Genomic DNA, 14,063 nt, shown 5'->3' with positions numbered 1-14,063 from the left:
TGTCAAGAGACTCTGTCCAAAGTGCTGATAATTGGACTTACTATCTGTGAGCCTGATACTTTGCTGATGACTGATGACCTGGAGACGAAGATTGACTCGTTGCTGATCTATCTTGGATAGGTAGCTATAACAATGACTGACTAATGCGTGCTTTTTCTTCTAGGTACCAACTGCGCTGTTTAAAATGAGGTTTTTTTAGATAGATTTTTCCAAATTAATGTTTTGTTTTTTTTGTCTAAATTGTTTTTGCATGAAGACCCGCATGCTGATGCTAATTTGGGTTAGGTAGGCTGACAGTGGTGACCTTAACGGTGACGACTGACTGACTGGATTGAATTTGCTGAATAATTCCATAAATGTTAAAGGATTTGCTGACTTATATTGTTGATTTGATTGCTCGAGATTTTCTTGATGAACAATTGCTTTGTGATGATTAATAAAGCTTAATTAACAATAAAGCCGAATAAAGGTTTTGATTAGAATTGTAACTAATAGGGAATAAAAAACGATTAACCTGCTTGAGAGTGATGGAATTTTTTTGTTAGATAGGGGTTTTCTTGATGGTTGAATATTGATTGTAGTGCTTATTAATGGTCCATTGGTCTACCACTCAGCTGGGATACTCCATGCGGTCTAAAAGGTTAATCGACCTATACGTGTCCCCTTGTAAGTTTACTTACTAAGGACCAGGTGCGCTAGCACTTGCATGAGTGTGATCTCTGAATGCGAGTGGTCGCGATAGGCTGTGACCGCTCCTGATGAGAAAGCTGCTGCTCTCTACTCAAGCAGCAGAAAGTTAGCGCCCTCTGGCGCTCCACATGATGCCATTCCTGCTGCTTTTACAGCACGAGACCTTCCACAGAAAATCAGCGCATACAGCGCAACTTACCCAAACTCCGCTGCTCACGAAACTCCACTGAGTTCTTTTCAGCGCTTTGCGAAGTTCCACATAGCAGAACTACGCCCAGACCTAGGCAACTGCCCACACTGCTTATGCCTAACGCCAGCCCTGCATGTAAAAATGCCTAAGGGATTTTATTGTTGGGAGGGGTTTACGGGTGGGGTGTTAGGAATTGTTTGTCCTATTAGTGAGGCAATTAATTCTAAACTGTAAAATGTTTAGAGAGCTTCATAGCTGCATACCTGTTCTAATAAAAGCGCCCTTTTACTCTCACTTGACCTGGTTTATTTCGCCGTTTCTCATTGTTTTGCCCGATGCTGTATGTCGATACATACCTCGGACCTGTCCTCGAGTAAAAAGAAACACATTAAACCAAGAGGCTGTTGCACACTAACAGCAGCTTGGCTCTGCATGCTGCTTCTCCGGTCTGGTTCTCCCCGTGGAGGAAGGTTAAGAAATTCAAGTCAATCAGGGGAAGGGACTAGGAAATACACAAAACTCGCAGGAAATAGGCCGTCATCGTCCTGGCAGTAACTAAAAGTCCTCTAACGCGGAGACCTATAAAACAGACTCCCTCCCACTCAAAATCAAGGCAGCTCCCGTCGACTGAAAGAAGACGAGTCACAAAACAGGATGCGCACTCCACAGCCAAAGAGCACCTCCGACTCCTATAGCGCACAGTAGGATTGGCTGGGCTCCCCCAGTGCTCCAATCCTAGGCTATTTTACATATTACCAGAACAGCCCACTGCCAGGCGACTCCCAGGATATGCACAGCCGTAGTATTGGTTAGTATGGGTCCCGGAATTACGGCCACGTGACACCCGTTAAAAGCTCAGCATCCTGCGACGGTCATAAGGCTGAATTCAGGAATGGTCTTTGTAAGTAGCGAGCAGATTGTCATCGTATTTCACACCTGCTGTGACTTGAACGTGTACTACATACGCTGACTGAAAGATTGTAGGAATTAGCATGGTCTCTGTTAACTAATGCGAGACCAATTTGAAACTTTATTGCAGGCATTCGTTCGTTTTTGTGAAGAGATTGTGGACGTGTAATTTAGACATTTTCAAAAGGATAAAAGGAGGCAACTATGCAGCTTCCTGTTAAAACTTGGAGATTCACCCGAACAGAATAACCACCAAGAAGAGAGCGAGGTAAACATCGAGATACGTCCTTAACCCGTCTGTCGTGCTGGAAGAGGCTGGTAACGCTGCCTTTCAAAGAGCAAACCAGCGTGCACTTAGATGAGCTACCGCAGATCTGTTATCAGAACATAAGCCATAAACAAAGGTCCGCTATAAAGAGCGTGGTTTGCTAATCTTTCTGCCTGTTGCTTATGTGGTGCATCATACTGGCCGATATTTTTCCTTAGTACCCCGTGCACGCTGAGGATCAGATAGTCCCGTTCCTACGCCGAGCGATTTGATTACCAGAACCCGTTCCTTAGAGGGAATCCTAGAATTTATTGGAAACAGACTTTTCTGTGATTCTTCATTTGAAAAGAGTTCCTTCCGCTTGTTTTGAGCTGATGGAAACACAGAATAGGGTCATCCCCCAACTTCCCTTTTACCATCGAAAGAGCTCAGGCAGACATAGTTTCGTGCTAAGGCTGTTAAGGTGGTACTTACTTTGACATGTCTAACGCCTCGAGCCTCCAAGACCTCTGCAAGTACGTGTATCCGAGGACGTTATAGAAGAGTCTATCTCGTTATACATAATAACGTTTCACTGGCTCCCAGTTCACACGTGAATCATGGTTAGTCGCTTTGTACCGGCCTAAAAATGTTTTTTTTTCTGGGGGAGTCCTTTTTCGTGACTTTTCGCCTGGCCCTACAATCCAAGGAAGCTTTTACGATCTGCCTCCTTTGGGTTACAGTTCAATTCCAATCATTCCTTTTGCTCAGATGTGAGGAATTAATGGCAAACCCTCTTTTTAATTTACTCCACAATTTTGAATAACTTCACCATTTTCCTCTACTTAATTGTTTTTTTTCACTGAATGTCTTTGTTAGTCGCTCTGTTTCGGTGTTTATTTGCCACCACAAGGACGCCCACCCATTTACGTTATTGCACTCTGTGCTTTTCACGATTCCTGTCTACTGTCAAGTGGATCCAACTGAACGTCCTGCTGCTTAAATAATAAACTACGCACAGCAGCGGGCTACGCAGACAACTCTTTATTCACCCTTCTATTTAATACGTGTACCAAGCAGCCTGCTGCAAAAAAAAGTAAATTAAACTGGGCACTGTGATGTGTAGTGCATGCATTGTAGATCTTGCCGCCCACTGCACCATTATGTCAAGAGTATGCACTGTGCGCCCTACTGCACAAAGCATATGGCAAGCCTAACTTCGTACTGCCCACAGCATGCCATCTGGACCGTGCTACCCAAGAAATAAAGGGAGCATCTTGTCTCCCAGTCCATGCACTGTGCACATTGCTGCACAACCATAAATTAAGCAGAGCACGATGCTGTTCACCACATTGACCGAGTTCACTACTACATTTACTGATATCACTTGCACAAATTATAGAGATTAAGACGAGCACTGTGCTGTCCAGAGCGTTGTCTACTCTGCTGCTCGTTGCATACAGCTATGCACCTTTCTTCCTAATGCCTGCCCTATATAACCTGGAACCCAGTGCATACACTGAACTCTTGGCTAGTAACCCATAGGATACACACTCTGCTAGACAAAGCAACAACTAAGCTGGGTGCCATGCGGTCCAGAGCAGTCCCTTGTGTGGGATTAGTTGAACCAGATTAAGTCGTTTTACTTGTGTAGTGATTTCTTTCTTCTTTTTTATGATTAGTCGTTCAAAGATGAGCAAGGGAAGCAACAGACGTAGCTCGTTTGTAATGCCGTTACAATGTGATGGTAGGCAAACAGTCATAAAATGACACGTCTTTGCATATTTCTCAATTCAGAAAAGGCCACATATTTTCCCAGGGTCAAATGCTATTCATAAGGCCTCTATCGGTGTATTTGCAGAAAACTGTAAAATCCACTTTAAACCCGTGTCACAGTTTCCAAAACATCCTTCTGGCTCTTAATGGCTGTGCGCTGAGAAAGTCTAATGTATACACTTCAAGACTCGACAGGGATAATTTGTAACGTTTTGTGGTACTGCAGCTTCGCGAAAGTCTTCAAGAAGTTGCTCCTGACTTGACTGAAACGTATAGAAACATTTTGCAACACTGTAGCGCTTTGCAAAACATCTTAAAAAGTTGCTTCTGACTCAAAAGAAACATCAAGTAAAAACAAAGTACTACATGTTTGTGAAAGAATTTTCATGCATCTCCAATTTGTAAGTGTCCTCAAGTAACACCAAATTATTGGAGTGAAACCTTGAGAAAGACTTTTCACACAGTTATATTTGACTGAAGGTGGAACATTTAGTAACAAACAGCTTGTGGACAGCAGCTTCAAGCATTCCCACAGACCTGAAAGAAACATCGAGTAATTGCCTGAGATCTGCAAATTTGAGAAGGAGTTTTCCAACTATTGCATCTGATTCGAGAGGGACATCAAGTAACACCTTGTGGGTCTGCAGATTTGTGAGAGACTTTCAAGCACTGCATCTGAATCGAGAGGATCATTTAGTAACAATTTGAAGTACTGCAACTTTGCTAAAGACTTCTCAAGCAATTGTATCTGACTTCAGGGCCATCTAGTAGCACTTAGTATGTTGGGTTTGTCAGTGATTTTATTTCTTTACGTTGTTACACATTTCCTTACTCTCTTCTCTTGTATTTGCTGTCTCTTCCACAAAGCATTTCTCTTCATTGCTCCTCTCCTCAAAGTTCCCATCCACACTCCGGTCCCACTCCCTTTACCGTTCCCCGTGTTAAACAATTTTTTTTCTATTAATTCATTTATTATGTATTTATTTTATGAGGGCTTGACAACTGAAAAGTGCTATCAGGCCACTCACATCCATTTTCTTGCTTTACACATACTTATTTTTCTTTACGTAAAAAAAATAATAGTTTACCATTCTAACAGAGCCCCCTTCCATATTAAATAGGTAGATTAAACATTTAATGCATGAACATCAGCGTTTATATTGGGATGAGTTTTGTTTAATGTAAAATCCATTTCAAGATTTCCAGCCATGCGGGTGCAATCAGCAAACCAATGGCAAAGTCAAGAGCTGGGCTAAGTGAATACCTATTTTATTTGCCAGTGTTTGTTAGTGTAGGGACAGCTAATGATTGCTTAGAGTGATTACCTTCTTCGCTGCCCTCACACACTTTCCATGAAGGTAAATATGATTGTCAGACAGACATCTAATCACATTTATAGATCTAAGTTAACTTACCCTTATTCTCTGTCCATGAGTCAATGCTCTTTCCTCTGCCTCTCAGATCGTAACCTTTATTAAAACACGTGCTTTACAGAGACTTGATTGCATATCTGATGACATGCCCTGTCTCAGACATAAAACCACCACTAATGAGTCCCTTATGAGAAGACAAATGAAGCAACTGCTTTCTTCCTGAGTCCATGACATACTTTGTAGGAATTGGATATACTGAAATACAGTATTACATTTTTACCATATGACTTATGATAGCGAAAGCAGCCACTCTTCTGAACAGCAGTGCATACTACACTTTTTTGAGACAAACATCCTACTATATTTTGTGCTCAATTGACACCTGTCCCAACTTAATACTTTAATACCTCTTTTTGATTCTTTTATAATTCTATGAGTCAGTCGTGTATTTTGGTATACTGTGCATCGTATGTGGTGTGAATCTCCGGAAAGGACAGGTCACAGACAATGTTGTGAGTCTCTTCTGTGGTTTTGTTTCCTTAGAGAAGAGAGCAAATGAAAATGTGCAGAGGTCTTTTCAGGGATTCTGAGGATTGAATCATGTGGCCTCAAGTGCCAATGGTTACATGTGTGGCTCTCTTGTTTTATGGGAGAGAAGTAATGCATGTCAATTCTTTAGCCTCATTTGCTGCCTTTTGGAAAAGTGCTTCATTCCTATATAGAAGTCAGTTAATAAATCCAAAGATTTGTAGAGCACTGCATGTCACCAGTGAGGATATCCAGGCAGTGACAGAGAGCGGTTGATTAGCTGAATGGGCAGGTCTTTAAGGACTTTTGGAACTCTGGAAGAGATGGGGAGGTCTGTAGATGAAAGGGTAGCTCATCCATATCTTCGCTGCTAGGCAGGAGAAGGAATGACCTCTGCATCTGCTATGTCGGTTGCAGGCGGTGAAGGTTAGAGAAAGGGATGCAGAGCGGAGTTATCTGGTGGGCTAATGGAAGTTGAGGAGGTGGTTTCAAGTAGGTGGGTCCGCAGTTATGTAGGGTCTTGCATGCATGGGTCAGGAGCTTGAATTGGCACCTTTTCTGAACAGGGAGCCAGTGGAGTTCTCTTAGGTGGGGGTGATGAGGGTTGTTTTATGGAGATCCAGGACAAGTCTGGCTGCACCTTTCTGTATGGTCTGTAGTCATTGGAGAAGTTGAGCAGCAATCCCTGCGTAGAGAGCGTTGCTGTAGTCCAGTTGGCTGGAGATAAGGGCTCGGGTGACGGTGCGTCTGGAGCTTTGAGGTACCCATTTGAATATCTTATGAAGCATGCAGAGCATGAAGAAGCACGAAGCAGAGACGAAGTTGACCTGGGTCATCATGGTTAGTTTGTTGTCCAGAATGAGGCTTAGGTTCCTAGCGTGGTCAGTGGGGATAGGAGTAGGTCTGAGTTTTGAGGCCACAAGGATATGTCCCATAGGGAGCTTTTGTTTCCTGTTTCCAAAACTCAGTACCTCTGTCTTGTAATTTTGAGCTTGAGGCGGTTGCCCGTCATCTAGTTAGCGACGTCTGTCATGCAGTTGTGAAAGTTGATGTTGGTGGTGTCTTTGAGGAGGGAGAGGATGAGTTGTGTGTTGTTAGCTTAGGATATGATGCTGAGTCTGTAGGTTTTAACGATGCTGGTCAGAGGTGACCTGTAAGTGTTGAAGAGTGTGGGGCTGAGCGAGAACCCTTCGGGTACTCCACAGATAATTTGCTTGGCTACGTAGGTGAAGGGTAGAAGGCAGACTTTTTGCTTTCTTCCAGTGAGAAAAGAGGCAATCCAGCTGAGGGTGGCTCCTTGGATGCCTATGTTGTGCAGCCTTGTGATGAATGTGTGGTCGGAGTCTGTATCGAAGGCTGCTGAGCGGTCTAGGAGGATCAGAGCCATAGTCTGTCCTCGGTTGAGAAATGCTCAGATATCGTCAGTAGCTGCAATAAGGATTCTCATTGCTGTTGTTGCTATGCAATATGAATTAGGAGGAGTTGAGTAGGAGCTTCCATTCCAGATGTGAGGAGAGTTGTTGTTTGTTGATATTTTCTAATACTTTGGCCAGCAACGGGATGATGGAGATCGATCAGTCAATGGTTGTTGAGTTTGCAGGGCCCTGCCAATAGTTTCTTTAGTAGGACATTGACTTTGCGGTGTTTCCAATCCTTGGGACGGTGGACATAGAAGTTGAGGTGTGGAACAAGGTGGCTGATTCTGGCTTTGCCTAGGTTGGAGATGTGGTGAGGGCATGGGTTGGTTGGGGCCCCTGAGTGGACCGAGTTCATGATGGAGGCCGTGTCCTGTGGGACGAGCTAGATCTGTTTGGTTAGTCAGATGTCTGTGGTGGTAGCGGGGTCATTTTGTTGCTTGAAGAAGTCTGTGGCCTTGGGCTTGGGTTTGAAGTTTCTGTAGATGGTGATCTTGTGGAAGAATTCTTCAAGGTTGTCACAGAGTTCTTGTGAGGGGTAATGTTGTTTGTTGCAGCTGAAGGATTGGAAAATACTTTGACAGTGTTGGTCCTTTGCTGTTATTGAAGCTTGATTCAATGTGTGAGGCTAAGGCCTTTTTCTTCAATTCTCTCAAATATCTGGTAGAGGTTGAGGGCTGTCTTCAAGGCTGTCTTGCCTGTTGTGTCTTTGCTGGTGCACCATCTCCTTTCTAGTTGTTTACAGTGTCATTTAACAGTTCTGAGGCCTTCAGTGTACCAGATAGCCTGCTTGGTGGACCTTCTGTGGGTGTTGTTGCTGTCAGCGCAATCAGTGATCCAGTTGTTGAAATTTCTGACACTGTGGTCTAGGTTGTTGGAGAACATGGGGTGGGTGGTTCTAAGGGTGTTGATCCATGTGTCCTTTGGTTCTTTGCTCCAGTTACGATGGGGGACATTGGGCAGATTGGGGGTGCAGGTCTGTAAGCTGGTGATGTTGAAGTAGACAATGGAGTAGTCAGTCCAGGAGATTTATGTGGTGTTGCTGTACCTGGTGCAGTTTCTGGAGGTGAAGATGGCATCTAGCATGTTGCCTGCAGTGTGCATGGGGCCGTGGATGGGTTGGGTGAGTCCGATGTTGTTCATGCTGCTGAGGAGATTAATAGTGGTGATGTCATTGTGGGAATAGGGATGGAAGTTGAGGTCGCCAAGGAAAATGTAGTTGTTGGAGTCTGTGGTGGGGGGTCATGAAGTTGCAAAAGGATAGACTCCCTCTTAGAGGACGGTAGTCGAGGGTGCCCCTGATGGTGGTTTGCTGTCTGTCTGGAGTCAGAATTAGAAGTGTTTTATGGCTGGGGCGATGTTGTCATTTGTGGTTGTGTATTGGATGGCTGTCTTATGTATGATGGCAATCCCTCCGCCAGGCTTGTTGATGCAGTCGCAGTGGGTCATCTTGTATCCTCTGGGTAATGCAGTGGTGATGTTGTTTGTGGAAGTGAGGTTGAGCCAGATCTCAGTGAGAAAGAGGATGTCAAATGTGACAGTGCAGATGAGGTCCCAAATCCTGGGGGTGTGTTTGCATAGTAAGCTTGTGTTGAGAAGGGCGCATGCAGGTTGGTGTTTTTGTCCAGGTGGTGTGTTTTAACTGGTGCTGGTCGGTGGTCTGGTGTGTGCTGTGGTGGGTGAAGTGGCAGTGGGTGCAGGTGAATGGTCCTACCTTGGAGGGTGGGTTGGCGTGGTGGCAGTGTTTGCTGCAACGTCTTGGGTCGAGGGTGTGAAGCTCACAATGGTGTGTCTCTGGGGGACGGGAGTGCTAGGAGTCGTGGCACTAGGCGTGGTCCAGTTATGGAGGGGTGCAGACCTGATTTCCAGTGTGCCTGCTGAGCTACCGATCCTCCAACCGCAGCTGCCTTCTCTTATGTCTGCTCCCTGTTCTGTAGTGATCTGCATTGCAAGCGCCAAACACCAATGTTTTCTCTTGTTTATTTTCTGGTGGTGGCAGCTAGATCCTTTGCTCAGTCTTCAGCACAGTCACCTCGGCAAAGGACATTATTATCTACAGTTCAGCCGGCTTCAGGACTGATTCCATTACTTTACTGAGACACCATTTGACCAACACCAACCATGGTCTCCTGCCACCACAAAAATGAGCTGTAGTGCACCCTTTGGGTACCCTCCCACAGCTGTGGAGTCCTCTTCTGCTATCTCCCTTCACCCTCTGCCTCACAGTGATGTGGAGAAGCAATGCCACCTCTCTAAAATAATTCTGCTATGACTCTATTTCCTTGTGTAACACCTTATTTTCACTTGCAAGTAGGTGTGGATTTTTTTATTGTTTCCATCCTGCTAAAAATACTTCGCCCCATGTATAGCTGTTCAGAGTAAGCATTCCCATCCACATGCATGAGCTAGGCCTTAATTAACCTAATTCTCAAATTAAAGAATACCCCACTTCATTTAATGCAATCAATTTAGTCTGATTCTCTTTGCAATTGAGTTCCAGATCTTGTGTTTGTAAAATGGTTGCTAACATTGTTTTGCTGTGCAGTGACCATTATCCCATTGCCCCCTCTGCCCTCACCTCCTCCTCTGGAATAGTTGAGCCTATTTTATATATTGAGAGAATTTCATGCTTAACTTTTTTTCTGCAAATGGTATCCAGGCCAAATTTGCTTCTTTTAACCCCCCTCCCCCTCACTTGTTCTGGATTCTAAAAGCACCCAATGGTTTGTGGATTCCTTTGATCCAACAAAATAGCAGAACGTATAGCAGCATTTATGTTAATTTGACAAAGTGTGTGGTTTTACTTTGTAAAAATGGCATAAACAAATGTTTTGATGTGCTAAGATCTACATATTCCCAGCTTTTAGGAACAGAGTTGTACCCAGTATATTTTTTTACCATAGTATTTTTATTTTTCATGGTGGGGTGACTCCTCTTATTTTCTGTGGTTTCTACCTACATGCAGTTTTTGAGGGAAACAGGTGTGAAACTCATGGGTGAATCTGTAAATGTGTATATATATATATCTGTAAACTGGACAAAAATCTGAATTCAATGATGGGTCATTTGCATAGATTGCTCATGGTGTTCTCAAAGAAAGTAATCATTGAAATAATAAAACAGTGAAAATAAGTAGGGAAAAACAGGAATTTGTGACATAGTTTTCATCTGCTATATTTTGCCTCGATGCATGATTACAAAAATAACATTCCACTATGTCAGTCAGACGATTCGGGTAGCAGGGACGATTTGTCAACAACGTGCAATACCTAAAAGCCAACAACTGAACTACAGTTTCTAATGATGTTTCATTGACCATGCAACACTTCATATGGTAAAATCTAATGAATGTAAAATTGGTATGAAGGAAACCTATGTATTTTTTAAATGGGTCTGGGATACTGAATTTAGTGATAGTGGGTGTTTGTGCACCTCTGGATTTGGGAGTACCCATACTGTCATTTGATTTAGAGAGCATTTTGCAACATGTGTTCTTTCTTTCACAATGGCTTATATTTGGAAGCTGGAAATGGAGATCAATCCAGGTGATAATAACACATGTTATACTATTCTTTGTTCACACACTTCTCCTGATAAAATAGTACACCTCTTGGGTGGGAGGCCCTAAAACGGAATGTGGACACATCAAAGCTTTACCTTACAAATTGGCCCATTCTGGCGTGTTGGCCTGAGCTCTAACTCTACCTAGGGAAAGCTACCAAACCCAGACATTTCTGAAACCTATACATCAAGGAGGAGTGTGGTGTGACTTGAGTGAATTCCACTACATTTCCATACTGAAAATGCTCTACTAACGTCAACCTGTGGCTAAAATTGCAGATTTTCCTCAACTTTGTTTGAGGGGAGAGTTTTGAAATCTGTAGGAAGTCACAAAATACTCACCACACACCATTCCCACATTTCTCCAGATAAAAACGGTACCCCACTTGTGTGATAATGCATGTCCTTCACGACAGGGACTGGTCAAAGCTTGAACTATGTGAAGTGAAGTCAGTGTGGTGGCAGTGAGGTTGTCACATGGTAATAGCTTTGGTCCGTTACAATGACCCATGTTAGCCCCCCCCCCCCCATTGAATCCCCTGTCCTTTTCTCACTTTTTTTCCCTAATAGTCTAGTGGGCTTTTAGCCTGCTGGCTGTTCAGAGTGAGGCTTTTACCACCTATCTGCCTGTCCCAGGGGTAGGGAGGTGGGGGGCAGAAGGGGTTTCCAAGCCGTCCAGCAAATCAAGGAAAACGTGGGAAACAGTGGTTTACCATCCTAGTGCTGCTCTTCACCCCCCTCCAGAAACCAGACAGCCTTTCTACCACCCAGGGGAGATAGCATGGTGAGAGGGGAATTTACCCTCTATCTGTTGCCAATGTGTCCAAACTACACAGAGAATAATCTATTTTTTCTCTTGCTTGCCATGAGGGTGCTCCAGGCAGATATTGTTAAAGGAAAGGGGTAGAAAGACTGTTGGAGCTTTAGAGGTGGACTAGTCAGGATTGATGGTTATGGTGTGCCACACCCACTCCAATCTTTTTTGTCTTGTCTTGCAGAGAGCAGATTGGAGGTAAATTCCCTGATCGCCCTCGCCATGGGGGTGGTCAGAATGGCTGAATTTTTTAATGTTTTTTTGTGGGAGCTCTAGCCCATATTGGGAAGCTGCTACCTCCTCTCCCTGCTGTCCAGTAGTTGGATACAGAAAGGTTCTCATTCATCACTAGCTGTAAGAAACTTGTGTGGAGTAAAGGCAGTTTTTTGAATGTTAAGTGAAATGGTTATTCCCACCTAAATAACATGTATTAACAATACACATGCATGTGATTCCACTTCCAACTGTACCAGAGTAGCTGCCAAGGTTCTAAACAAGCTTGAGCTTGTGTATGTGAAGGGACAAGCTATGTTTGAATGATTTGTGAGCTTAGAGATCATTTGTTGAGTTCAGGCTTTGAATGATGTCTCTAAAGCAGCCAATTAAATGAATGACGTCCCACAGAAGGTTTGACAGATATTGAATATCTGTGGCTCAGCAAATAAGCTATGAGCAAATGAAGGATGCTCTGATTATACGGTTTGTACTGAAGCCATCTCAGTACTTTCAGAGTGTTAAAGAAGGCAAAAGATCGGAAGGGCGCCCGTTTGATGCCTAGATTCATAGTGTGGATGAGAGGGACAGAGGAGAAGATGTTACTAAACCAATTGATGGTGACAGAAGTACTCAGGGAGCAGTGTTCTACCCAATTAAGGAAATATCCATCAGGTGTGACTTTGAGAGGGATCTAGAGAAAACTGGTGGTGTTAGCTTACAGATGTTTACCTAACAAGTTTAACAAAGGACAGGAGCATCATGACTCTAAACCAAAGGGAGAGAGGAACTCTCAATAGACTGGTTCAAAATTAGAGAATAGGGGTCAGGGCAACTCCTAAGGTTCCTAGGGAGGACAGCAGTTAAAAGGTGTAGGATAGCCACCTTTTCTCTGTGGCCACCCTGGGTTTTTTCCTTTTGCTGGATCCTATATTTTTGGTGGCATTAGGACTCTGCACATTACCCCTGCTCATCACTAGTTAAGTGCCTATACTCTTGTTTAAAAATGGTTGATTTGGCTTCCTATTTTGCATATTTAACCTGCCTGTTAGATTGTAGTATGTAGCACAAAGTGACACATGACCTGGAATTTAAATGCCACCAGTAGACTGCAGCACCTATTGTTCCATCCACTACCATGGCAGTGCAAACATTGCTTCAGGCCTTCTGTTTTTACCTGACGGTAGCAGTGTAAAAACTACATTTTGACCTGTCAATGAGAGGTAGACATTTACCTTTTAAATATCACTAAGTGATCCCTATGTAGCCCTTGTAGCGCATAAGACAGGGTGCATGGCATTAAAAAGTAGGACATGTCCAAATTTAATGTTAGCATGTCCTCACACTGACTAGCACCCCAAATCTATTTTCACTTTGGCAGGCTTAGCAGTCCTATGTAAGAAACCAGACTACAGATTAAAATACTAATGCCTTATCTCTGGAATGGGATTAGCTGGAAAAATGATTAAACAACTATTTTTTATATTTATTAAATATCCAGTCCAATTGTGAAGTTAGATTTTTAATAAATATTACAGAAAAGTAATTTTGGGAAAGTTACTTTTTCCCTGTCTAAGGTACCTGAGGGTACTTTGCACTAGCACTCTCGTTTCTCTTAGAATAAATTACTCTTCAATAGTTATGGAATGCCTTCTCGGAGCAAACAATATGCTGGCTGGAATAGGCAGAGATGATTTCTCTGAATATGCAGAATAAGGGCTGTGAGCATCCTTTTTGACATTACAGAGTCAAATTCTGCCTGGGTTCACATACAACAGTTGGGGCACACCTGAAAAAGTATAAAACTGGATGCCAAGACAATTCTTGTAGATCCACGTTCTGGTTGCTGAAGAAGTCTGGTTTTGTCCTACCAGACCTCTACCGCTGCATTTATTGTGAATACATGGAAGAACTTCGGTTACTAATTGAGGGGAATGAAACCAGCAGAAACCACAATCCTTGTCAGTGTGTAGTTACAAGAAAGCCATATATTAACCTGTGTTCAGCACTCTGGTAGCTTGGCACAGAGCCGCCAGGCTTCACTCAGAGGCAATGTGTAAAGTATTTTTTGCAACACTTTCATCAGTTAACAATGAAAACACTAAACATAAAGATCCCACACCAAGTTCGAAAAATAAAAACAAATGAAAAAGGTTAAATAAATCAAGACCAAAACAACAAATTCCAATCACTAGAACACTGCAACACTTCAAACAGCAATACAGTGAAAACCCACAATCCCACATCAGTTTAGACAAAAAGAATAAATTAAAGAAGACCAAAACTACAATCAGTAAAACTAGAGATAGTTAACTTTCAAGATTTCCGTGAAAATAGCGGCAAAATT

The 14,063-nt window shown here is 43.2% G+C and overlaps 1 protein-coding gene across 2 annotated transcripts in view; it reads left to right on the top strand.

The window, feature by feature from the left end:
- Positions 1-1,660: 1,660 nt before the first annotated feature.
- CLN8 (CLN8 transmembrane ER and ERGIC protein) overlaps positions 1,661-14,063 on the top strand; it is an 86,961-nt gene continuing 74,558 nt past the window's right edge. The window contains exons 1-2 of one of the 2 annotated variants that reach the window (XM_069235821.1): positions 1,687-1,781; positions 1,920-2,057. The gene's annotated coding sequence lies outside the window, so the exon portion shown is untranslated. Of the gene's footprint in view, positions 1,782-1,919; positions 2,058-14,063 lie in introns of both variants that reach the window. The other variant, XM_069235820.1, reaches the window with a different exon arrangement.

Source organism: Pleurodeles waltl, chromosome 5 (genome assembly GCF_031143425.1).
Source record: "Pleurodeles waltl isolate 20211129_DDA chromosome 5, aPleWal1.hap1.20221129, whole genome shotgun sequence".
NCBI classification, from domain to species: Eukaryota; Metazoa; Chordata; class Amphibia; order Caudata; family Salamandridae; genus Pleurodeles; species Pleurodeles waltl.
This window is presented reverse-complemented; position numbering and strand designations above follow the sequence as displayed.